This window comes from Scylla paramamosain, chromosome 24 (assembly GCF_035594125.1).
Source record: "Scylla paramamosain isolate STU-SP2022 chromosome 24, ASM3559412v1, whole genome shotgun sequence".
Taxonomy (NCBI): domain Eukaryota; kingdom Metazoa; phylum Arthropoda; class Malacostraca; order Decapoda; family Portunidae; genus Scylla; species Scylla paramamosain.
In genome coordinates, this window is record NC_087174.1 from 14,113,328 (window position 1) to 14,138,327 (window position 25,000).

Genomic DNA, 25,000 nt, shown 5'->3' on the forward strand with positions numbered 1-25,000 from the left:
TTTGGTCTTAATAGCTTTCATGTCCTAGTCTCTCTCTCTCTCTCTCTCTCTCTCTCTCTCTCTCTCTCTCTCTCTCTCTCTCTCTCTCTCTCTCTCTCTCTCTCTCTCTCTCTCTCTCTCTCTCTCTCTCTCTCTCTCTCTCTCTCTCTCTCATCCCAAGCATCAGGGAAGAACCTTCTACTATTACGCCCTCCCAGACTATTCATCCGACCCCTGGAGAGAGAGAGAGAGAGAGAGAGAGAGAGAGAGAGAGAGAGAGAGAGAGAGAGAGAGAGAGAGAGAGAGAGAGAGAAGGGTGGGTGCGTGGGAGAAGAGAAAGGAAGAGGAAGAGAAGGAGGAAGAAGAGAAAACAAGTGGAAAGAGGAGCGTGGAGTGGAGTGGAGGTGGAGGTGGAGGTGGAGGGTGGGTGGAGGTGGTCGTGGCTCCATCTGGGTTACTTAAGCAAGAATGCAACTCTGCGCTTTATCTCTCATGCATAAATTCAACAACGAGCGCAGTCGTCTTAGCATAATATAGATTGATACAACACGTGATATATAAAATTTACAAGACCCACCAGTGGACGAGACAAAAAAAAAAAGACATGAGTTGGGAGGAAGAGAAGGAGGGAAGGAAGAGGGACGGTGAATAGACGGAGAAAATGTGAAAAAGAGACAGAAAGACGGATGGATTTGGGGGAGAGAAAGCAGGCGTAGGTATCCAGACAGGCACGTGAGGAGGAAGAGAGGGAGGAGACAGCGAAGAAACGGAGAGAAAGAGAGAAAGAGAGAGAGAGAACAAGACAGACAGACGGAGGGATTTGGAAGAGAAAGCAGGTATAGGTGAGCAGGCAGGCAGGCAGGTGAGCTTGTGGGCGGGTGGGTGAGTGGGCGGGTGGGAAGAGTCGGGTCGCTTCTTGCATTTAATGTTTTCCCAGATCCCAGCACGATTGGGGATTAAACCGATTACGTTCCCGAGAGTGGTGGCCAGCGAGCACACCTGGCAGGGAGGGGCAGGCGGGGGAGGTGGGGGTGTGCGGTGGTGGAGGGTAAGAGGAAGGGGGGAGGGTCATGTTTGCCTGCTCCGCCCCTGGACACTGCCACCATGTATTGTTCTAAACACCGCACCGGGAACTAATGCTGGCGGGCGTGACCTGTGTCGGCTTAAGTATATGCAGTGACTTTTCTGCTCAGTCGCTGCGATTTGGGATTACGGAGGTACTGACTAAGAGGAGGGAGAGATGGAGGAGGAGGAGGTGGTGGTGGTGGTGGTGGTTCGGGTATGGGAGAGGTTAAGGCGTGGTACGTTCGAGGTGTGAGAGGGTACGAGTGTGTGGGGACGGAAGTACTCGTATGGGTCCTTGGTATGGTTGAAAGGACGTCGAGGAGGAGGAGGAGGAGGAGGAGGAGGAGGGTGCAAAAAAAAAAAAAACTAGAGACGAGACATAAATGCGGAATCAGTAGGCGAGTACAGAGACAAGAGGCACAGGTGGTGGGTGTGGGCGGGAGTGGGCGCGCTGCAAGGGTGTGGGCGAGGACAGTGTCGGGTGAGCGGGTGAGCGGGTGGGTGGCTGGCTGGGTGGACCCCGCGACCTCACAATACCCGTGACGCCCACCTACCCCGCCACCCTCAGATTGATTTCCCCGTGAAGCGCTGGAACACTGGCCGCCCCAGAACACGTCTGCAACACCTTGCCCGCAACACTTCCAGAAACACGACTTGCCACACGTAACACAACACACACACACACACACACACACACACACACACACACACACACACACACACACACACACACACACACACACACACACACACACACACACACACACACACACACACACACACACTAATCGTAACTCACAACACTCGCGCAAAACCTGCTAAAAAGTATTCTCGAACACACTCGAGCTTAGAACATTCACGGAACACATCTTGCCTCACACACAACACTTCACAGACTCAGCAACACTTGCACGTCCAAACACAACTTAGTGCCCCATCAGAGTGTTGCAGCAACCGAGCAACACTTACGAGTAGGCACTTGAGGCAGCATCACGTGGCCTCTCAGACTCACTCAACAGCACCTCGCCAAACTTACGCACACTTGAGGAATCTACTTGTGTACTACCTCTTGATCAGCGGACAACCACTTCCTAGAGCACTCCAATCCCTGACCCTTTACCTGAAGCACCGCACGTCTCCGTCAGATGAAGAAACGGCTTGATTCCCTCCCGTGCCCTTTTCCGCACTGACCGACATCTTTCTGCCACCTTCCTGTGGCCATGAACCTTCTCTCTCGTCCCTCCTTGATGCTCCTCCTCTTCCACCTCCTCTCTTCACGTCTCCTCTTCTTCACACAGACCACACCACCTGTTTCCCAGTTGGCAGATCCTCACCTCTTATTAATTGAGACAGAATAAGGCACGAAGCACGACCTCAAGACACGCCACTAAAAGGTTCCCGCTGAAGCGTTCGGACACGAGGCAGGGAGGGAGGGAGGGAGGGAAGAAGGGAAGGGAGGGAGGGAAGGATGTGGCAATGCAGTCGGTGTTTGTGCTGGGGAGAGCGGCACTGAGGAGAGCCAGAGTGCAAAGTTCATCCACTAAGGAATGGAACTAGCAAAAACCTGCCATCCAGCGCGGTTGACTTTGAAGCAATAACAACCACACCCGTGCCGCTGAATAATTCTGTCTTTTCATTGCGGTACTTGGCTCAGCTTGCCCTTCGGTGACTACGCCATGTTGGGAAGCAGAGGAGAGGAAAGGAAAACAGAGGAGGAGGAAGACTTCTCGATAACAGTGTAGGGCGTGTGATGTGGAGGGAAGGGGAAAGACAGTCGGCGCCAGATGTTACAAAGGCAAAGATGCATGACCGTGGCTGCAAGCTGGTGGGAAAATGACTCCCCGCGCCGCGTTGCAAAAGGAATGAGGGGAAAAAAGTTGATTTGCAATACACACGCCTGGAAAAAGAAGTGGTTCTGATGATTTTATGCATTAGTATTCTGCCTCCCTCTTATAATTCTGGTCTTACATTTTCTTCTCGAACAGACAGGCTTATTTTTTTCGTTGCTCTCTCTCTCTCTCTCTCTCTCTCTCTCTCTCTCTCTCTCTCTCTCTCTCTCTCTCTCTCTCTCTCTCTCTCTCTCTCTCTCTCTCTCTCTCTCTCTCTCTCTCTCTCTCTCTCTCTCTCTCTCTCTCTCTCTCTCTCTCTCTCTCTCTCTCTCTCTCTCTCTCTCTCTCTCTCTCTCTCTTTCACACACACACACACACACACACACACACACACACACACACACACACACACACACACACACACACACACACACACACACACACACACACACACACACACACACACACACACACACTCACAATGATACTAAAGAAAGATGGAAGAGGAAGGAGGAAAAGGAGATGGTGAAAGATAAAAAGAAATACAAAACGGAGGAGGAAGATGGAGAGAAAAGAGAATGGGTGGGCCAGGGGAGGAGGCAAGAGAGGTGGAGGAAGGAAAAATCTACTATAAAGATTGGAAGAAAGATTAGAGAAGAACGAAAGATGGAGATAAAAATTACCATGGAGATGCGAATGATAAAATGAAGAATAGTGAAAAGATAGATTGATAGAAGAGGAGGAATTGGCGCTAATAAAAAAAACACGTAGAAAAGAAAGAAAAAATATAAAAGAGAGAAAAAAAAGTTACGTGATAGAAAAGCAAAAAAGGAAGAAGAAAGGTATTTAAGTGACACGTAAGGGAAGGGAGGGAAGAAGAGACGAACGAAAACAGAAATAAAGACAGTAAAGAGACAGGAGCGGGAGGGCGAGTGGAGGAAGGAAGGGAAGGGAATGATGTAGGCAGAGTTGAAAGGTCATAGGGGCTGGAGGCAACCTGGGAGCAGCGGCAGCAGGGACCGTATGGAGATGAGAAGGCACTATTGGCCAACACCTGTACTGACCCGTGTCCATTGCCCCAGTGCCTTTTTTGCAGACACCAGTACTTACTCCCGGTGCCTCAGTAACTTTTCCTTGGTGTTTTCTTCCAATCCCCAGTACCTATCCCTGTGTATTTCATTTATTTATTTATATATTTATTTTTAGCTATCCAGTACTACCTTTCATAATCCCAGTAATTTTATCTAATGGCCTCTAACTGCATCCACTTCCCTGTACCTTTAATTACTCTCCCAGTGCCTTGTTTTTAGTACCTGCCTCCTTGTATCCCAGTCCCTTTGACCAGTGTTCACTACCTGTGTGGCCACTACCTGTGTCTACCACTTGCAGGTGTATCCAGTCCCACGTTCCTATTTCACAGTACCTGGTTAACCATTTATATGTAGCCGCGAGACAAGATTTTAATTTCCATGTTTTAATTTCAATTCTTATTTTCTAACCTGACCCGTCGTACGCCCCGCCGCGCCTCGCCTCGCCTCGGCTTTCCCCAGCACTGGCACACATCTCCAGCTCTCCCGACCCCCGCCCCGCCTCACCCCACCCTTCTCCGTCCTGTGCCGCCCCACCTCACTCACTGTTTGTTGTCCTGTAGGAAAATATATCTTTATTCGGTAAAGAGGAAGATGTGATATTGAATTAGAACGTTCATGCCCTATAAACACACACGCACGCATGCACGCTCGCGCACACACACACACACACACACACACACACACACACACACACACACACACACACACACACACACACACACACACACACACACACACATAAATACAGCGGTGCATATCATTGACACACTGAAAGTCGCCGTCCTTGCGGGTGAGGGGCGGGGTTAGGGGCGGGGGAGCGGTGACAGGTGGGTTGAAGAGGCAGGTGAAATATGGAGCGCGTGGAAGCTGTAGCGGCGTGTGGGTGAGACGTGACGTGGGTGAGGAGGGTGGAAGCAGTGAGGCAGAGAATTTGTGGAGGGTAAGAAAGATCGTGGGGTCGTGGTGTGGATTAGTGGATGGAGGAGGCGTTAGGCATAGTGATAGGTGGAGGAATGGGTGACTGAGTGCAGGGACGGAGAAGTGGATAATGAAGGGATGAAAGATGTTGGGCAAGCTATTGTGGCGCCGCGCTGAGGGAGGCGAGGCGGGGAGACGGGTGACGCAATGGTGGCACTGAGGTGGCACGGGGCGGCCCAAGTAGCGGCGTGTGGCGTGAGGCGTGCAACGTGCGGCACGGCCTCCCTCCCCCATCTCCTACCACTCTCCTCCCCCACCCATCCCTGCCACTCCTCCGACCTCTGCACGCCTCACATGTACGCGCGGCGCCAGGTGGGCAGCGTGGCCGAGGACAGGCAAGATGTAGTGAGAGTAACTTGAAAATGGCAAATCCTGGGAAGGAGAAGGGCAGGGTAGTAGCGAGGCTGGGTGAGCCGCTCGCCCGCGGCCCGCTACTGTAACATGCAACCCTTCTCTTCCTCCTTCTCTCCTCCCTCCACCTTCCGCCCTCCATCCCTCTTCGCGGCCGTCCCTCACTTCACCTGAATTACCAGGTACCTCGGCGGTCCACACCCGCGAGCGTCGCGTCCCCGGGATTTCGTAGCCTCGCTGTACATAAACTCATTAAGTGAATGAACAGCTTCTGGTCACGTCGTGAGAATGTGACGCCCGTCCGACCTTCTCCCCCCCCTCCACCTCTTTCCACAACCCCGACCGGCGGCTGCGGCACCGCCAGAATTCCATTAATTGTCGTGTTTTTTGTGTGCGGTCGAGGAGTGTCAGCGGGGCCAGGGCTGGGCGGCGGCTGTGGATGGAGAAAGGCGGAAAGTCACAGGATTTCTAAAATTCGAAGAAAATATTGAGGAACAGAAGTTAACAATGTAAAATGAAGGACGACAGTGTAAAAGTCAGAAGGAGGGGGAGGAGGAGGGTGGAGGGAAGGTGCCGTGCCTGAAGCCAACATCAGAAACCCCCCCACCAACCCCACCCCACTTCACCGCACGGCCGCTGCTAACACCATCCATCACGCTACCTCCAGCCTCCCTCTATCCCTCCCTCCTTCCCTCCCTCTGGGCTCCAAGATACGCCCTTGGCAGCCACCGTCCACCTTTTGGCCTCACCACCACCACCACCGCTACCTCCTCCTCCTCCTGTACCACTTCTCTTCGCCCTGCTGCGGCCAGAGGGTGAGACTCCTCGGGGTCAAGATGGAGGAGCAGCAGAAGGGGCGGCAAGCTGCAGCACGGGAGGCAGCGAGGATCAGCATGAGGACTTACAACCTTACATTACATTTTTTCTTGTCTTCCGTCCTTTCATTGTAGCAAGCGTGCTGAGTTATAAAACCTGTCAGTCTCTTACTCGTCGTCTCCACGACTGCGGTGATTTTTATGGTGTGCAATTGCGTTCTTTTCTTTTCTTTGTGTTCTATTTTATGGTTATTGCGTGCCGCCTCCGAAGGCTGTCGACCTTTGGGCCACAAAGTGCCTGCCGTCTTGATTGTTAATGAGCATGTAATTCTATCATAGTGTCGTGGATGTGACGCGTGAGGCTGCAGTAATACGCTCACAATTGTTACTCAGATAGTCGCCTCATCTCACAATGGTCGGTGACGCTTTGACACACCCGAGGCCTTTGTCTTGTGTGTGTAGTGTTCTCTTCACCGACACTGGTGGGTCTGCCTCTGCCGCTGTGTCGCCTTTTGTAGCCTGAGAAGTCAGATCTTAGTACTTGTCTTTGAACGGCGTGAGAATGCTGAACGCCCACACATTGCTGCTACTGCGACCTTGTATGTGACACCCTTCCTGTCTGCAACTTGCACACCTTGTGATTTTAATTTCCAGTCTACTTAGTAACCTGTTTGTATATTTAGTTAGTTCATGAATCAGCTAGTTCGCTGGTTCGTCAGTGTCTCGCGTGAGGCCAGACAATTGTGCACTCAAGGTCGCGGTGCAGGGACGAGAATGGGATGGAGCGATGAATGGGCAGGGTAGAGATGCGGAGGGATGTTATAGAAAGATACAAAAAACGGTAGGTGGAGGAGCTGTCCGTTGGAGTGTTAGAATGAAAGCAGTATTTTAAGAGTGGAGAGGTGGAGGGAAAGCATCAACACAGGTGGAGGGTGGAAGAATGAGGTGGGAGGAGCAACGTTGTAACTTGTAAACTGTTGAGTGATCTGCGGCTCCTCGGCCCCTATAGATGCTCCTTCCTCAGGCCATTCCCGCGGGACTGAAGACTCCGGTGGCAGGGCAACGTAGCCTCGGGGAAGGGAAGGAGAGGGAAGGAGGCTGATAGGGTCTGTAATACAAGAAATTAAATTATTGGGGGTGAATGAGAGAGAGAGAGAGAGAGAGAGAGAGAGAGAGAGAGAGAGAGAGAGAGAGAGAGAGAGAGAGAGAGAGAGAGAGAGAGAGAGAGAGATATGAAGTGGTGGTCATGCCGATCTAATGTAGGGATGAAGGAAGGGTATGAGTAACAAAGTAAAAGAGGAAAAGAAATGTCATAACAAAGTTTCTATTAAGAGAAGCAGAAAATACTTAATTAACACCTAAATTTTTACAGGAGTAGAAAATCTGAAAGAAAGAATTAATTAAGTACAAGAATAAACAACATGAGAATAACGAAAATATAATAAAATGGGAGGAGAGAAAGCGCACGGCGGCCAAGCTTCTGTAAATAAATATAAGGATTGCGGGGAGGAGGGAAAAAGTAGCAAGGAGGGGGGTTTTTACAAACCGCTGCTGCTGCTGCTGTTGCTGCTGCCTACATGGAGTTCGCTGATCCCGCCCTTCCCCCTTCCCTCCCCCCCTTAGGCCAAGCTACTGGATAAAACGGCTTATTGAACGCTTTTACACACACACACACACACACACACACACACACACACACACACACACACACACACACACACACACACACACACACACACACACACACACACACATGCTCTCTCTCAGGCTCACTATTCACTACACGCCCACACATAAAAAAAAAAAAAAAACCTGCCTCCAACTTCCTGTGTGTGAGGAAGATGCTGCTGCGGCTCTTACCTCCGCCTCCAGCCGTGCCCTGCTTGCCCCAGCTCGTCCCGCTCACCACAGCCTCTCTCTCATTCTCTCCGCCTAACGCAGTCTCACCCCCACCTGCCCCGCCCCTCTCCACCGCCTCTTTCCGGCCACCATATTCCTCAGCCGTGTCAATATATCCCCCGTGCCTACTGCAGGAGCTCAATAGACCCATTAATTTCTACTTGGTTCTATCCCATTTATTCCCTGTCCACCTGTCCCAGCTCTTCCCATTCCTTCCCAACTATATCCCAGCTTCATCCCACCTCCACCCAGCCCCAGCCCGCCCCGCCTGCCCTCGCCCCGCCAACTCTGGGAATGTAGGAAGCAGGGTGAGGGGCCCCGGGCGTGGCCGCGAGCCCCGCACGATCGCTGCTGTAAAAACTGTTGCTGCTGCCAAATTATCCCCCGTCGGCTTCTGTTGCTCCTTCGTCAGCCCGTCGGCAGCGCTATTGGGGACCCGCGCTAAAACAACAACACGTGATAAAACTAGACAGGATCGGGAGATTTATGTGCAAACCGGCGACGCTGGTTAGCAAGGGGCTGAGTGGCCGTGACGGGGGAGTGCCATGGGAGTGGGTGGGCTTTGGGAGAGGATGGCAAGGTATGAAATGAACTTAGGGGAAAGGAACGTTGGATGAAGGAAGAAGTGAATGAGAAGAGATGTAGGTGAAGGGAGACGGGAGGACTGTAAGAAGACAAGGGACTACCAGGTCACAAGATGGCACTGTAACAGAGATGAAGAGCAGTGTGTGAGGGAGACGAGAAAGCAAGGATAGAGTGGCAGGGTTGGAGGGCTGAGTGCGGCCCTGGAGGACCCACAGGCCGGTGAGTCAGGGCTGAGTAAAGGTCTAAGTCGGGGCTTGTGATTCATCTTCTACTGTGGCGCCACTCAGACACCTGTACGCCCCCCCCTACCTGTGCCCTCCGCCCCCTCTTTACACCCTGCGTCCCCCTTCTCCGCCCCCCCTCACTCCCCCGACCCCCTGCACGCCGATGAGGGAAGGATGCCATGTCCAAACATACTTGACTCATCCCCAGGCACACACACACACACACACACACACACACACACACACACACACACACACACACACACACACACACACACACACACACACACACACACACACACACACACACACACACACACACACACTAAGACATTCAGTTTTTGCTTGTGTCTCCTTACATGTTTTCTTTCTTCAAATTTTCCCTCGTCCTTCTGTTGCTGGTCATACGTTTTTCCCATAAAATCTCTCTTTAAATTTTCAGATTTTCATGTTTTTCCTTTTTCGTTCTCTTTATTCCTTTCAGTTTCCTAGTCTCTTTTTTTCTGTAATATCTCCGCCTTCTTTAGCATATCCTCCTTCTCTTCCTTGTCCTCCTCACCTCCTACCTTTTCTTCTTCACCTTTCACCTTCATTTTTTTCCTTTTACCATCCCTTTCCCCCTTGCTCCTTGTTCTCTCCCCGTCCCCACTGTCTCCCCTCCCCCTCCCTCCAAAGCCCCAGGTAACGCTGCCCTGTTTGTCCTAAAGGTAATTACTTGCAGGTTTTATCGTTGCAATAGTCAGGTGTGGGGCCGATTTGTTCTCAGGATTAGCCGTGCCGTTTGACTGCTTCCCTCCCTCCTCCTTTCTCTTTCTCCACGTCCTCTTCCTCCATTTTTCCTCCCTTCCTCTTCTTCGTGGGGGTTTTCATAATTTTCTCTTTTCTTTTCTTTCATTTTTTTCCCTTTCTTTTTTTTCCCACTGGTTGTCTCCTCCTCCACTTTCGCTGCATTCCTTATCAAGACCACAACATGTTAGTCGTCTTCCTTCCCCTCCACCACCACCTGTACTGCATCTTACTCCTCCTCCTCCTCATCATCATCATCATCATCATCATCATCTTCATCTTCATCATCATCATCATCATCATCATCATCATCATCATCATCATCACCACCATCATCATCCTTCTTCTTCTTCTTCTTCTTCTTCTTCTTCTTCTTCTTCTTCTTCTTCTTCTTCTTCTTTTCTCTTCTTCTTCTTCTTTTTCTTCTTCTTCTTCTTCTTCTTCTTCTTCTTCTTCTTCTTCTTCTTCTTCTTCTTCTTCTTCTTCTTCTTCTTCTTCTTCTTCTTCTTCTTCTTCTTTCTCTTTTTTTTTTTTCTTCACCTCTCGTGCCTTCTTTTCTCCCTGTGCCTCCTCCTGCTCATGACAACCTCCTCCTTCATGCTCAAGTCGCATCCTGTCCTCCTCCTCCTCCTCCTCCTCCTCCTCCCCCTCCCCACTGTCCCGCCAGCTTATTCAGGTCGTTCTTCGCCTCCCCGTCAAGTCCAACACGGCGCAGCGCAGTGTTCCCTCTGTGCCAGCGCGGCGGGGGAGCTGTGGCCGAGGTGCGTCGCGGCGAGCGGGGTGAGGGGGGGCGGGGCGGGGCGGGGCGGGGCGGGGCGGGGCGGCTGTGAGGTGCGGGTGTGAGGCGTCTTGGAACCCATCTATTGGAGGAACATCAGGCGTCAGTACTCTCTCTCTCTCTCTCTCTCTCTCTCTCTCTCTCTCTCTCTCTCTCTCTCTCTCTCTCTCTCTCTCTCTCGCAGTACCCGTTCGCGTCCCTAAACAGGTGTAGGAGAGCCTCGCGTCACGGTGCAGGTGTCTCAACAGAGGCAGGCAGGGCGGGGTGGAGGGAGGTCGTTATGAGGGAGGAAGACAGAGGGTTGGAAGCAGCATGGGAGGAAGGGAGGACTGCGGACATTGTTTCAACCTCTCTCTCACCACCTCATGACCTCCTCCTCCTCCACTTCCTCTGTCTCCAATATTTACAGTCTCGCTCCGGTGGTCCCCTTGGCGCGCTGGGTCCGCTAAGCCTCGTGTTTAAAATCTTCCCTCACTGAATTGAACAGTTTGCTCATAACTCCCGGCAGGTGAAGCAGAACAAAGGCGGGTAGAACAAGCAGAACAGGAGCTTTGAATGACGAGATGATAAGCAGTGGGGGAGAGAGAGAGGTGTCAAGGAAAGGCAGTAATAAGCGGTAATAAGAGTGCAGACCGGAGTAGGAACGAATTGGTAGGTAAGAGAAGACGATAATTAGTGAGAGGGAGAGATTTGAGTTCAGCGGAGAAAATTTGAGAATCACTAAACGAGGACAGACTCTTGTAATTATTTCTTCGTCTTGTATTTACCGTCGAGTTACTCAGACAAGAAGTTGGAAAGAAAAATATGGAGGAAGAAGAAAGGGGAATAAAAGTGGACTGGGCCGTGGGAAGGTAAACAGAGGAACAGAGAGATAAAAGAGAAGAGAGTAATGACGGAGGAAGTGGAAGGTGATGATAAAGATGAGCGGGATGAGAGAGTGAGGCGAGGCAGAGGTGAGCTTGCTGGAATCACTGAGGAGGAGGAGGAGGAGGAAGAGGAGGAGGAGGAGGAGGAGGAGGAGGAGGAGGAGGAGGAGGAGGAGGAAGAGGAGGAGGAGAAATAACCCTAAATTGCGTAGAGAACTAGAGAGGAAATGATGGCAACAATGATGACAACGTGAGGAGAGTGTAGATGCATCGGGAACCAGAGAAAGAATAAGACGAACACCACAAGAAAAAGAGTAGAGAAAGACAGAAAGAGAGAGAGAGAAAAAAAAATGGGGCGGAGAGGATAAGAAAAACGAGGAGGAGGTGGAGGAGCAGGGTGGGGGGGAAAGTCATGGGAGGGGAGGGGAGGGGAGAGGTGAGGGAGGTGTGAAGCGTCAAATGTAACAATGGTATGACATAGAAAAACAACGTCAAGAGTAATGACCCGCTGCCACAGACAACACCTGGAGGGAGGAGGAAGAGGAGGAGGAGGAGGAGGAGGAGGAGGAGGAGTGGGAGACATGTGGAAGGAAAAATGGAATCAGAATAGTAATCAAGACAGGTTTGAGTTCTTCCTTCCCTCCCATCCTCTCTCTCCTTCCCTCCCCATCTTCTCTCTCCATCCCTCCCCCTCCTCTCCCTGCCTCTCCCCGGCGACTCACCTCTGCCAAGGCGACACCTGCAGCCTAGCGAGTCTCCTGAGTGTGGCTGAGTAGGAGGCGCGGCAGGTGGAGGTGATGGATGATACATGACGTGTCCCTAAGTGCTCTCACGTAGCGGGAGAAGAAGAAAAGGAGAAGAATTAGGAAGAGGAAGAGGAAGAAAAACAAGAAAATAAAAGAAGAAGAAGAAGAAGAAGAAAGAGAAGAGCAACAACAACAACAACAACAACAACAACAACAACAACAACAGTAACAACAAGGAACAAGAAGATGAGGAGAAAAGAAGAAACACAGTAGGAAGATAAAGAATAGAAGGGGAAGAGATAGGTGGCAAAGAACAGAAAGGGAGGAAACTTAGAATGAAGAGGAAAGGAAGGAAGGCAAGAGAGAGAAAGAGGATGAAGAGGACCAGGAGAGAAATACCCTTGCTGGCGAGAGAGTAAAGGGACAACGCGCCTTTACAGAGCAGCAGGGCAGGTTACGCGGTACTCATCAAGTAACACGCGTGGGGCAAGTGATTAGCGTCAGGTGCAACAGGTGAAGCAGGTGGCGAGCGGCAGGGCACCACCACCACCACCACCACCACACCACCAGTACCAAGGCCGTCCGCGTCACGCCACCGCCAACGCCTCCAGAGGGTGTGAACGCCGGGACATTTTGCGCTGCGTTAGGGAGGAGGGACCAGTTAGGGGGTGACTGCGCTGGGATTCCCTTTAGTAGACCTTGTAACGGACGACTGGGGGGCTTGAGGCTCGTTCTGGGGGGTGAGGGAGGCGAGAGAAGAATAATAGTAAAGGGCAGGGGAGACAGTGGGGAGAGGAGAGGAGTGTATTTTTGCCTTGGTGGTGAGTCTCAGGGGACAGAGGTAGGAAAGGTGATGTCGAGTCGAACAGTCGCAATATAACAAAGGAGGAGGAGGAGGAGGAGGAGGAGGAGGGCTAAGAAGATAAAGATAGGAGAGAAAATTTATATAGAGAGCTTGGATTGGTGGGTGGAACGGACGGGGTGGGAGAAGGTACGAGTGTGGAGCGGTGGACGAGGAAGAGGAAGGGGAAGAGGAAGGGTGAGGGGTCAGGAGGGCTCATTCCCACGGGAGGGGAGTTGCGCGGGGCCTCCTTTGTGCATGCTTGCAACGCCCCATCACAGATTGCATTCCGTTGACAGTTGTAGAATATCTGTCCATCTGCTGAGGGGGAGGGAGGGCGTGACGGATTAGGTGACGTGACGCTGACGGGACGGGGGCTTGGGCATGGTGGGGGTGGTGGAGGGGCTGAGGGAGGGACGGACGGGGAGTAGAGGGGCCTTGTCGATTGCTATGGGGGCAGAGGGGCAGGTTTTCCTTCTCTATTTCCTGGTTTCCCTCCATTCCTCGTTGTTTGCCCCCCATACTTATTTACCTATCTACCTACCCTCCCTTTGCCTCCCTCTTCCTCCCCTTCCCTCGTCTTTTTGCCTCCAGTTACCGTTTCTCCCTCCCTTCCTCCTCCTTTCCTTCCCTTTCGTTGTGAAATGTGTAATAGTTGTAGTCTGACCACGTGCACTTTTGCTGAGAGAGAGGGAGAGAAGCAGAGAGAGAGAGAGAGAGAGAGAGAGAGAGAGAGAGAGAGAGAGAGAGAGAGAGAGAGAGAGATTAGATGTAGCTTTTATATGTTCGTTGTAGTTGTTTATACTGATGTTGGCGGTGATGTTAGCGATGTTTGTGGTGGTGGTGGTGTTGGTGGTGGTGGTGGTGGTGATCATTAAGGCGGCCACCACTTCCTGCCCGCCGTCATCACCACCGCCGCCTCGACACAGGATCTCCAAGAATCCTTTGAAGTTCATTTTGTCTTGTCTCCTTTCCTCCTTCCTGTCCTTCTTTTGTACCTCTTTTCTTCCTCTCTTCTTCCTTCCTTCCTTCTTTCCTTTCTTCCTTCCTCCCTCTTCCTTCCTCCTTCTTCATCTTTTAAGTTTATCCTTCAGTCTTCGCTACAAAACTATTTTTCTTTCTTATAGCTATCGCCAGTACCTCACCTCCTCCTCCTTCTCCACCTCCTCCCCCCGTGCCAGCTGGAGCCTCGCCCACGTAAACACGCTGAGTAAGACGTGAGGTGGCGCGCTGGGAATGTGTCAGTGGTGGGCCGCATGTGTGACGGCTGCCTCGTGGGAAGGACAAGGCGTGGACACCGGGTGGAGGAAGAGGAGAGATAGATAGATAGACTGCTTTTGCTTCGCTGTCTTGTGGGGGAAGCAGGAAACACACGCCAAGCAGGGAGATCGGGAGGGGCGGCTTGAAGGGGTGGAGGGGCGGGGCGGGGCTGTCAGTCAGTCATCGCGGAGGGCCGGGGGAAGCAGGAGAGGAACTATTGTAGCGGGTGGAAGGCACACCGCAGACAAGGCACTGCTGATGAGCTTTGTTTTTTGTCCCGTTGCGAGGGGCGGCGGGAGGAGCGGAACATGAGAGAAACGGGACGAGAGGAAATTGCAGCCAATCACGGCGAGGGGGACTTGTGGCTCCGGTGTAGGGAAGACTGGGAAGACATCACCTGTGGGCTCACTCACTCACTCACTCACTCACTCACTCACTCACTCACTCACTCAGAGCAGCAGGAATAAAGCAGTCCCCGTCCTCGTGTGACTGAGTGAGCCTGGTCAGGTCCCGCCCTAGTTGAGAGCCCAAGGAGTGGTCCATGAGGGGCAGGTCAGGCCGAGAGGTCATGGGTCGGGGGTCAGGGGTCATGTCTCCACGCATTTCCCTGCCAAAGTGTACTCCACCCGCCGGCTTGACATGCGGATATTTAGTCTCGCTGACTTTCACTCCTCGCAGAATCTTGGAATGATAATAAATATAGCACCGACGGGCCGCGGGGAGCTGGAGAGGGACCACCGTGGGTGTATAGAAAAACACTGCTACACACACACACACACACACACACACACACACACACACACACACACACACACACACACACACACACACACACACACACACACACACACACACACACACACACACACACACACACACACACACTCACTTGATGGTCACCTGCAAACACAGCGGGGAGGAGAAGGAGGACAGTCACGGGGCAGGTGGGGGCGTGGCAGGTCAGGCGGGGCAGGTGAAGAGTCTCATTAGCCCTGCACACCATCAACAAAGCTCCCTCACCTGATGGCCTGACGGGGCGCCGCGCATCGCCACGCTCCAAGGCTTCTCTCAGTTCTCTTTCCTCTTGCACCAGCTATGCCAGCCACGCCCACCAGCTGCACCCCACCGCCCACTGCTTCACCCAACTGCTCACACTCGTCACCCCACCCATTGCTCCACCTCGCCGCCCGCCGCTGACCAGTGCACGGGCGTGGCAGTGGCAGCAGCCCGGGCCCTGCCATCGCCCCCCATAATTAGATTAGCCGCCAGACCCGATAACGCCACAAGCTTAGCCCACCGCGACCCTCTTTTGGGCGGCGACGGCCATCCGCCGCCCGCGATAGCTATCTGAAGGGCGGAGGGGTGTATAGGAGGGGAAGAAAGGCGGGGAGCAGGGGGCAGGAAAGTAGGGGAGAGGCAGGACGGGAGAGAAGGGAGGTAGGAGGCAGGGGATGGCAGAGGTATAATGGCGGTGGTAGTAGCGGTGGAGGTGATGATGGTGGTGGTTATGGTGGTGGCGGTAATGAGTTGTGTCTCAGCGTGGTGGTGGTGCGGGCAGTTATGGTGCGTGGGTGAAAAGCGAGGGTATAAAACAGTGCACCCACGAGGCCAAGGGTGTACTTTGTGTGTGTTGATCCTCGGCTTAGTTAGTATGTATGGCCATGCAGTGCTGGTGGGGGGGACGGGGGAGAGGGTCTGGTTGGGTTGGTAAGGAGATGATTTTATGATTATTTTTATTGCGTTTTCTTCAAACATAATTTAAAACCGTCGCTAATCTTTACGCAAGAAAATGCAAGAAGATCCTTACTCGAAGAATATTTAAGGAAGAATTCGCTTAAACCACTAAAGTAATATGAAACTTTAAATGGAAAACGCACAATAAATAATACATAAATATATAAAATGAGTCAAAGTAATGGGTGATACTCGCCATCCCGTTTTCTGTTCAATCATTTATTTCGTTTTCCTTCCTCAGAATCGCTAGAAAAAAAAAAAAAACATCCTTTTCTTCATCCGCAGCTTTATCAAGGCGGAAGAAACAAATAAAAGAGTAAGAAAACCACTCCTTGACTTGACCAAGAGTAGAAAATAAGCAAACACATTTATATATATTAAAAAAAAAAGTACTTAGATGACTCCATTAAAACAAAAAGCACGAAACACACACACACACACACACACACACACACACACACACACACACACACACACACACACACACACACGACTCTTCTCAACACCAAAAGTAAATGAAAAATATACGAAAACAAACTTCACATCAGCAGCTTTTAAGTAGTGGAGTAAATATTTCTTCTTATTATTATGATTTCCTCACCTCGGGCTGGTGGTGGTCGTGAGTAAGAGGCGCGATAACAGTCCTGATGAGGTGTGTGTCAGGCGGCTGAGGGTTTGCTTGTGTCTGCAGCTCTCCGCCACTTGAGGGGAGGCTGCGTGAGCTGTGTCTGTGTGTGTGTGTGTGTGTGTGTGTGTGTGTGTGTGTGTGTGTGTGTGTGTGTGTGTGTGTGTGTGTGTGTGTGTGTGTGTGTGTGTGTGTGTGTGTGTAGGTAGGTTCATCTCTCTCTCTCTCTCTCTCTCTCTCTCTCTCTCTCTCTCTCTCTCTCTCTCTCTCTCTCTCTCTCTCTCTCTCTCTCTCTCTCTCTCTCATGCTCTGTTTAACCCCTCCCACGATCCGCAGGCAAGCACAGATCACCTTTCTTCTCTCCTTTCCTCCTCTCTCCTCTCCCTCCCTCCCTTCCTCCCTCCCTCCCCGCCTTGGGCTCACCTGTATTTAAATATGCATGTTGTACTACTAATTCTCAAGGTAATGGTGGTAATTGCTCCTAATGGCACGTAGGCTACTGTACTGATTGCGGGTAATAGTAATAAATGGACGTGTGCAGAAAGAATAATTGAGATTTTTTGTATGGGGCGAAATGTGCCACTTCCGCCTGGCAGCTGCAGCAGGAGGAGGAGGAGGAGGAGGAGGAGGAGGAGGAGGAGGAGGAGGAGGAGGAGGAGAAGAAGTTAGTGGTGGTGGAGGAGAACGACATGCGTGTGGTGAACACTAGTTATGCAGAATGATGTGAATATGGCAGTAAGGAGGAGGAGGAGGAAGAGGAGGAGGAGGAGGACGAGGAAGTGGTGGTGGTGGTGGTGATGGTGGTGGTGGTGGAGGTGTTGGTGGAGAAAGAAAAGGAAGAAGAAATTTGGAGAAAGACGTCTTGGGAATGCACAAAGAAAAGGAGGTCAGGAGGAGCAAGAAAAACATGAGCAAAAGAAGGGAAGGAGAAGGGAAAGACGAGTGGGGAAGAGAGAGAGAGAGAGAGAGAGAGAGAGAGAGAGAGAGAGAGAGAGAGAGAGAGAGAGAGAGAGAGAGAGAGAGAGAGATGAATGTTAACTGAGTCGTGAATCTCTTTATTGTGAAAACCTGCTAAGGAAAACAACATTAGGAGGCGAACCTTAGAGAAGTAGCGAAGCAGGAGGAGGAGGGGGAGGAGGAGGAGGAGGAGGAGGAGTAGGATAGGATGGTGGGGAAGGAGAGGAAGCCGGACGGAGGGATGAAGGAAGGAAGGAGGAGCAGGAGGGAAGGAGGGAGGGGAATGCGTAGGAAAGAGCGGGAACACTACCTCTGTCAATGTTTGTTTAACGCGTCGTGTGGCCGCCAAATCAACCACAGCCCCCGCCGCCCCTTCCACTGCGGGCCCTGAGCGGCTGTGGCGGCTTGGTGGACCGTGTGGGCCGTGTGTGTACAAACATTCCGATGCCTCAGCCCTGCCCCGCCACACCTGATTCTTCTTGTTACTGATCCCGTGATGTGAGAGGAACTTATTACCTACCCACCCTTATCCTCGTCCCTACAGCCTGAGTCATTCTCTCTCTCTCTCTCTCTCTCTCTCTCTCTCTCTCTCTCTCTCTCTCTCTCTCTCTCTCTCTCTCTCTCTCAGCTCGTTTTCTCCATGCACCTCTCCTTTTCACCTTTGTCTCTCTGCTGTTTGACACTCACACACATTCACACACCACCACCCTGTTTTACTTCACTCTCTGCCTCCTTGTAACCTTGACCTGGACCTACTCCTCTGCTTCGTCCTTACTTACTTTACTCATACCCCTTTCTTGTTTGTTTTTGTCCTTCTCCACACAGTAGGGCAAAAACTAACATCCCATAATATCCTGCTGGTCGGCATCCTGTTCCTTCTTACCCGCGTCGTCCTCGTTTTCTAATATCCTACTGTCAGTACATCGCTCCTGCAGTTCCTCACATCACCTCCTGCTGGTGTTGATATCATCCCGAGGGGCAGACGTAGCACAGTGAGGGACGTGGTGTTTTCATGCAAGATCGGGGCCTCTGTTACCGACACCTCGCTCTTCACGTGAGTCCCGCGGTGCTACAGGCGAGTGGTAGTGGGAGTGAGAGTGAGGCGGTGTGACAAGGAGTGAGAAATCGAGGGAGCGTTTCAGGGTGGAGCGGTGAGTGTGAGGTAGCCAGGGGTCCTATAAGTGGCTCGTGACGACGCCCACACTGTAAGAATATCGTATTTCCAGTGTCGGGTGGTTGGTTCCTGTAGTGATTGCCGTGTGTCACCCCGCAGTGTGCTCGTTCGTCCGCTGACATTAGCGTTTCCTGCTCTTCATTAATGGCGTAAGGTGCCGCCTGGTTGGGACGAGAGAAGGTACGTATGGTGATTGAGGAGCATTCATCTCAAGAGGTTGTATATGGTTTATATCTTACCACAGTGCCGCCGAGTGCCAGACGTGACGCAGAGGGAGCCAGTGCCAGCTGATAACACCCCAGTCCCGTCCTGCCCTGGTCGACACACTCTGCCACTCAGACACTCCGCTCTTTCTATTCTAACCCGCTCACTCTTAGAAGGCAAACAGGCTTCGGTATTTCCCGTTTAGGGCGTGAGCGAGCGCGGGAGGGAGCGGCGCGGGGGGTGGTGGGGGCAGGTAATGACGTGCCTCTCCCCCCGCGGCTTTGCAATTGTAACTCGTTCGACCCCCGCTGTCTGGCTCTCCCTCGCAGCATAGCAATGGCCGGACGGGCAAGGCGGGGCTGGTAATTGATCCCTGATGGAGGCGCCGGCGGGCTGTAAGTGATGTAGTGACAAACGAGGTGCAGCATTTGGAGGCGCACGATTTATGATGCTTTCGTGAGGGCGAGGTGGCGCTCCTGCGTGCGACAAGACGGCTCGATGATTGGTACAGAGGCCGAGGCGCCATATTGAGTAATACCGGGAAGGATTGGAGGTTATGGGGCGTTATATATATCGTGGCGGGGGGCCGGGGGAAGCTGGCGCGCCCCCCGGGGAGAGTGGCAGGGATTCTGGGGATCGCTTTCAGGCCAGACCCGAGGATTGTATTAAAAGGGTGAAGGTTTTAGGGGAGGAGAGGAAAGGTGGCGGGGAGGGAAGGAAGCAATGCTATGGGAGAAAAAAGATGAAAGGAAGAAAGCTGATGATGGAGAGAATGGGAGGGAGAAAATAGTTAAGAGAGAGAGAGAGAGAGAGAGAGAGAGAGAGAGAGAGAGAGAGAGAGAGAGAGAGAGAGAGAGAGAGAGAGAGAACTTAAAATATCTAAGAAAAAAGGTTAATCTTATACACACACACACACACACACACACACACACACACACACACACACACACACACACATACACACACACACACACACACACACACACACACACACACACACACACACACACAGACACACACACACACACACACACACACACACACACACACACACACACACACACACACACACACACACACACACACACACACGGTTGTCATCACGAGTGAATACCCAGTGGTGAGTGACACAGACACACACACACACACAAGTGCCGCATCAAGGGTGAGGCGGCGCTGACCCGTGGTGGACTTGCATCAGCTGCTGTGAGGGTGGGCGGGGCGAGGCGAGGCGGGCGAGACTGTATTGATGATGTCTGGTCCTCTCTCGGCCCTCCCTTTATGCCTCCCTGTTTACCAGACATCTGAAAATCCATGTTTCTGTCTCGTGTCTCTCGTCTCCCCCTCCGCCGCACGCCCCTCTCCCTCTCTTCCCTCCTCTGCCTCTCCTTCCAATGCCTCCTCTCTCTTCTTCCCTCTTTCTCTCCCCCTCCCAAGATCCGTCACGTTTCAGACACGCCTGCCGCTTCCTCGCTACCCCTCATCCTTCACCTCCAGCCCCTCGCCACGCCCTACGCCTCACCTCACTACCCATACACACCTCCTCACCCACCCGTGTTAAGCGCACCCAACACACCGTACACAAACCAGCAGCGCCACAGCCTCAACAGTCCGTCCACTCCCTCGCAATACACAAACCAGCTCACCAACACTCACTGCAATAACAGAACACATTACCCAACACGCAACACTCACACTAACAACACAGGCTCTTAGACATCATATGACACTTCACAGCACAACATCCTATTATTATTTTTTTCCTTGAATAGCAACATTAAGCAGGTACACAACACCATAAAGCAACACCACGCAGCACCACAAAACACCCACAATACACCACCTCAACACAGCACAACACCACAATGCACCACTCCCATTTCCACAGGTGTAGCTCAAGTTTGTGCCGCAGCAGGTGGAGGTAATTATGGGGGGGCAGGCAGGTAATGGGGGGCGGCTATGGCGACCCCCCATCAGGAGGTAGAGGTCGTTAGGAGGTGGAGGAGGAGGCAGAGGGGGAGGAGAAGGGGGAGAGAGAAAACGAATGATGTTGCAAGTAGAGAAACATGTAAAAATAGTGAAAAGATAATGGAGGAAAATTGACCATGACAAAGAGAGGGAAGAATAGGAGAGGATGAAGACAAAAGAGGAAGAGGATGAAAAAAAAAAGACAGTAGGGGAAGAAGGAAGTTTTAGTGGGAAAGAGGGAATTTAGGCAAAAAACAGGAATAAAAGACAAAGGGCAGTAGGAGGAAGAAGAGGAGACGCAGTAAAGGTGGGGGAAGTAGTAGTAGTGGAGTAGGCGGAAAAATTAAGCCAGAACAGGTGTAGCCTCCCTAGCTCACCTGTGATGGATGAAGTGGCGCTCTCACGGTTTGTTGACGCCCTTTGCTGCCCAGCTCACGGGAAACCACACGCTCCTCACCCACGCCCTTCACCCTACACGCCCTTCCACACCCCACACGCACCCATTACCCTCCCCACACGCCACCTCACCCTTCCCAAACAGCAAGGTGGCTCAAGAGGCCTGAGTTGGGGCGCGTGAAACACACTTGGAGGCGCTTAATGCTTCTCTATGCTATCAAGATCCCGTGAGAACATAATCCCGTTGCCTGTGTATCAGTGTCGGGGCATCAGCAGTCTTTATCAGCCGCCTGCGCTACTCAGGGCACGCGAAGGCCAGGTGTTTGAGCCGCTCTGATACAGGTGTTAGGGCTGTGAGCGTGACACTGAAGAGACGCTGAATAATGGCCTGGCTTGTGGATTACTGATGCGGGAAGCTTTTTTTTTTTTTTATAGAGGCTGGCTGACGGCTGGAGAAAAGAAAGGGGAATAATAGGATGCCTAAGTGCTGTCTGAGAAGGAAAAAGGGGTAAGTAATGGGTAATGAGTAAGATATTTTTGTTTTTCCAGGTGCTGTGGTGTACAGTACGTGATTCTTTACCTCATTTTGACCAGGTGTTGTAGGGAAATGTTTTAATTTCCTTTCACACTTTGGCCTTTATGATCATTGAAATTAAAGGTGGCGTTTATTTTTGTCTTTTTATTTTTTATTTTTTTTTTATCATTACGTAAATTCTTGTTTTCTCCGTTTTGTTGTTTTCTAATATTTGCCACTAATGCTTGTCAACAACACAAATATGCGCCACAATGACCACACGAGAGCTGCTGCAGGGAGTGAAACAGAGACGCAGCTTGTTAGATGTCAGATTAGTGTTGCGTATCACCGCTAGATGGCACTGACCAGCAGAACAGTCAAGCACTAGATCTATATCACGTTTTGTTTATCTGTTATCTCCACAGGGTATATAAGTGTTCTATTTATATACCGTGACGTAATTACCTAACCTTTACTTACACATTTAAACCCAAACGTCCTTTACTCGTCCATCACTCGCTCCTCACTCACCTGCTTAGCTCATTTACCTCTCATACCTGACGCTCACCTTCGTACCTTTCCCACACATCATACTAACAGGTAATCTACACATGTACAAGTTACGTGCGCCTGTACTTACCTGCCTCCTGCCTGCCTACCTGTCTGCCGTCTTACCTGTTCCTGGCTTACGTGGCTCTCTAGCAATGCATTGATTGTGGCTTTGGTTCCTTGTACGCCACACACTCCTCGCGCGTCTGTCTTTGCTCAGCGGGGGTGTAAATTACTTGTTTGTCTGCTTATTTATTTATTTATCTATCTATTTACTTACTTTTTTTATTACTTGATTGTTTCAGTAACTCGACTTGACTATCTCTATTTCTCTGTCTGTTTATTTTATCTGTTAATTTATTCAACTTTATATATTTGTTCGTACTTAATCTGCCCTTTTATTAAATAACGTATCTTTTCTTTATTTTTTTCCTCCCGTTTTCTTCAATTTATTTACTTAAGGCAATATTTCTAGATGGATTTTTTGTCAGTTGTTTGATTTCATATTTGATTGCTCCTCTCTTCCCTACTCATCACTTTATTGTCTCCTTTTTTTCGCATTTTCTGAATCCGTGGTTACCTTCTTGAGTCCTTATTTGTTTCTCTCTCTTTCTCAGTTAACTCCTTTTCTTCCACTTGTTGTTCCTGTTGCTGTTGTTGTTGTTGTTGTTGTTGTTGTTGTTGTTGTTGTTGTTGTTGTTGTTCTTCCTCCTCCTCCTCCTCCTCCTCCTCCTCCTCCTCCTCCTCCTCCTCCTCCTCCTCCTCCTCTTCCTCCTCCTCCTCCTCCTCCATCTTGGTAAGCACAGTTTTTCGTCCACGTCCTGTCTCTTTCTTCAATCATTCTCCATCTTCATTCCAGAGATGATAACTGCCGTCCTCTCTCTCTCTCTCTCTCTCTCTCTCTCTCTCTCTCTCTCTCTCTCTCTCTCTCTCTCTCTCTCTCTCTCTCTCTGTTATCGTATTCATCATTATTTTTCATTTTCGTCTCTCATTCAAGGTTTTATCATCCAATCATATCTATAATTCGCGTGAGATTTGTTCTTTATCTCTCTCTCTCTCTCTCTCTCTCTCTCTCTCTCTCTCTCTCTCTCTCTCTGGTGATGGTAGTAGTGGCAGTAATAGTAGGGATGGTGGTGATGATGCGTATGAAGGAGGAGGAGGAGGAGAGAAGAAGAAGAAGAAGAAGAAGAAGAGGAGGAGGAGGAGGAGGAGGTGGAGGAGTAATAAAGTGTTCCTTATCATCCGTCTCACCTCATTCACTTTCTTCTCTTTTTCTTTCTTCTTTTTTTCTTTTTTTCCTTCAGGTGTCTTTTATATCGTCTCTTTCTATCTCTCTTTGGTACTTCCCTTTTTCCTCTTCATCTGTTCCCTCCAGCCTCGCTCCTCTTGACTCACCAGGGCCGCCTCTTCCTTCCTCTTAGCTGCTATTATTCGTCTAGACAGATCACGCGTCCATCTCTCTCTCTCTCTCTCTCTCTCTCTCTCTCTCTCTCTCTCTCTCTCTCTCTCTCTCTCTCTCTCTCTCTCTATTCTTTTTGTCATTTTCCTTCTTCCTTCTCTTCATTATTCATCCTCCATTATCCCTGCCTCCTCCTCCTACTCCTCCTCCTTCTCCTCCTCCTCCTCCTCCTCCTCCTCCTCCTCCTCCTCCTCCTCCTCCTCCTCTTTGCTGTCGTGGTAATTGGAAAGGACCTTAGCGGGAGGGGGTGACGGGAGGTGCTAAGAGGTGGTGCTCCTCTTCCTCTTCCTTCTGTGTCCTCTTCCTTGCCCATCTCATCCGTCTCCTTCTATTCCGGTCCTTTGTTATCGCTTTGTTTTTATTTTTCGTCTCTTTTAATGTTTTCTTCATAATGTCATGTTTTTATTCTTCGTCTTTGGCTTATCTTCATCCTTTTCTCATTTCTTTATTTTCTCTTGCATAATCTTTTCTTCATGTCCATTTTTCTTATTTCGATTTTCTTTCTTTCTTTCTTCTCTTAATTTTGTTACCCTTTTATCAACTTCGTCTTTTTTTTACTTTTCTCTTCTGTTCACCGCTATTCTTCAGTTCCTTCCCTATCCCTCACATTTGATCCCATATTCCTTCATCTTCATTTCCTTCCACTCACTTCTCCTTGCCCTCCCATCCTTACCTTTCTTCTACCCTCCTTGCACGCTTCCTCTCACACCCTCACAAGTCCTTCCCACCCTCTATACGTGCACTGCCTCTTCTCCCACGGTGGATAGATAGGCACTGTTACTATAGCGAGCATCTGACAGAGGCAATATAGCAGGACAGGTGATAAGGTAGATGACCCTAGAGAGAGAGGGGGGAGGTAATGGACGAGAGCTGTTAACCAAGCGACGGCGAGTGACAGTAAGTGATGCAAGGCGAGGGGCGCACGTCGAAGGGGACAAACAGCCCTCAGCAGCGTGTTTGGATAAGACAATTGACTCTACAAATTCGCCGATGCTGAGGGCGGGCGGGCGTGAAGGGCGTGGAAGAAGGAGGAGGAGGAGGAGGATAGGGAAGAGGCACCATTATTGTTAGTCAGAGGAAAGAGGACCGTACCACCCACCCACCTCCTCCTCCTCCTCCTCCTCCTCCTCCTCCTCCTCCTCCTCCTCCTCCTCCTCCTCCTCCTCCGCCGACCTCGTTACCTCACACAAAACCGTCTAATGCCCCTTCATTCCTCATCTTAATGGCGGCTCTTGTTTGTGATATAAAGAGCCGCTGCATTTGCATGAGAATTAATTTTCCGAAGATTGTTTGATTACGGGATCCTTTCAGTGAGGGTTAATTATTT

General features: G+C 50.9%; 2 protein-coding genes across 4 annotated transcripts in view; both read left to right on the forward strand.

Moving 5' to 3' along the window:
* Positions 1–25,000, forward strand: part of LOC135112795 (protein jagged-1-like) — a 135,969-nt gene that overhangs the window by 98,340 nt on the left and 12,629 nt on the right. The window lies entirely within an intron of this gene.
* Positions 22,242–25,000, forward strand: part of LOC135112792 (protein jagged-2-like) — a 96,119-nt gene continuing 93,360 nt past the window's right edge. The window contains exon 1 of one of the 2 annotated variants that reach the window (XM_064027607.1): positions 22,242–22,265. The gene's annotated coding sequence lies outside the window, so the exon portion shown is untranslated. The remainder of the gene's footprint in view (positions 22,266–25,000) is intronic. The other variant, XM_064027608.1, reaches the window with a different exon arrangement.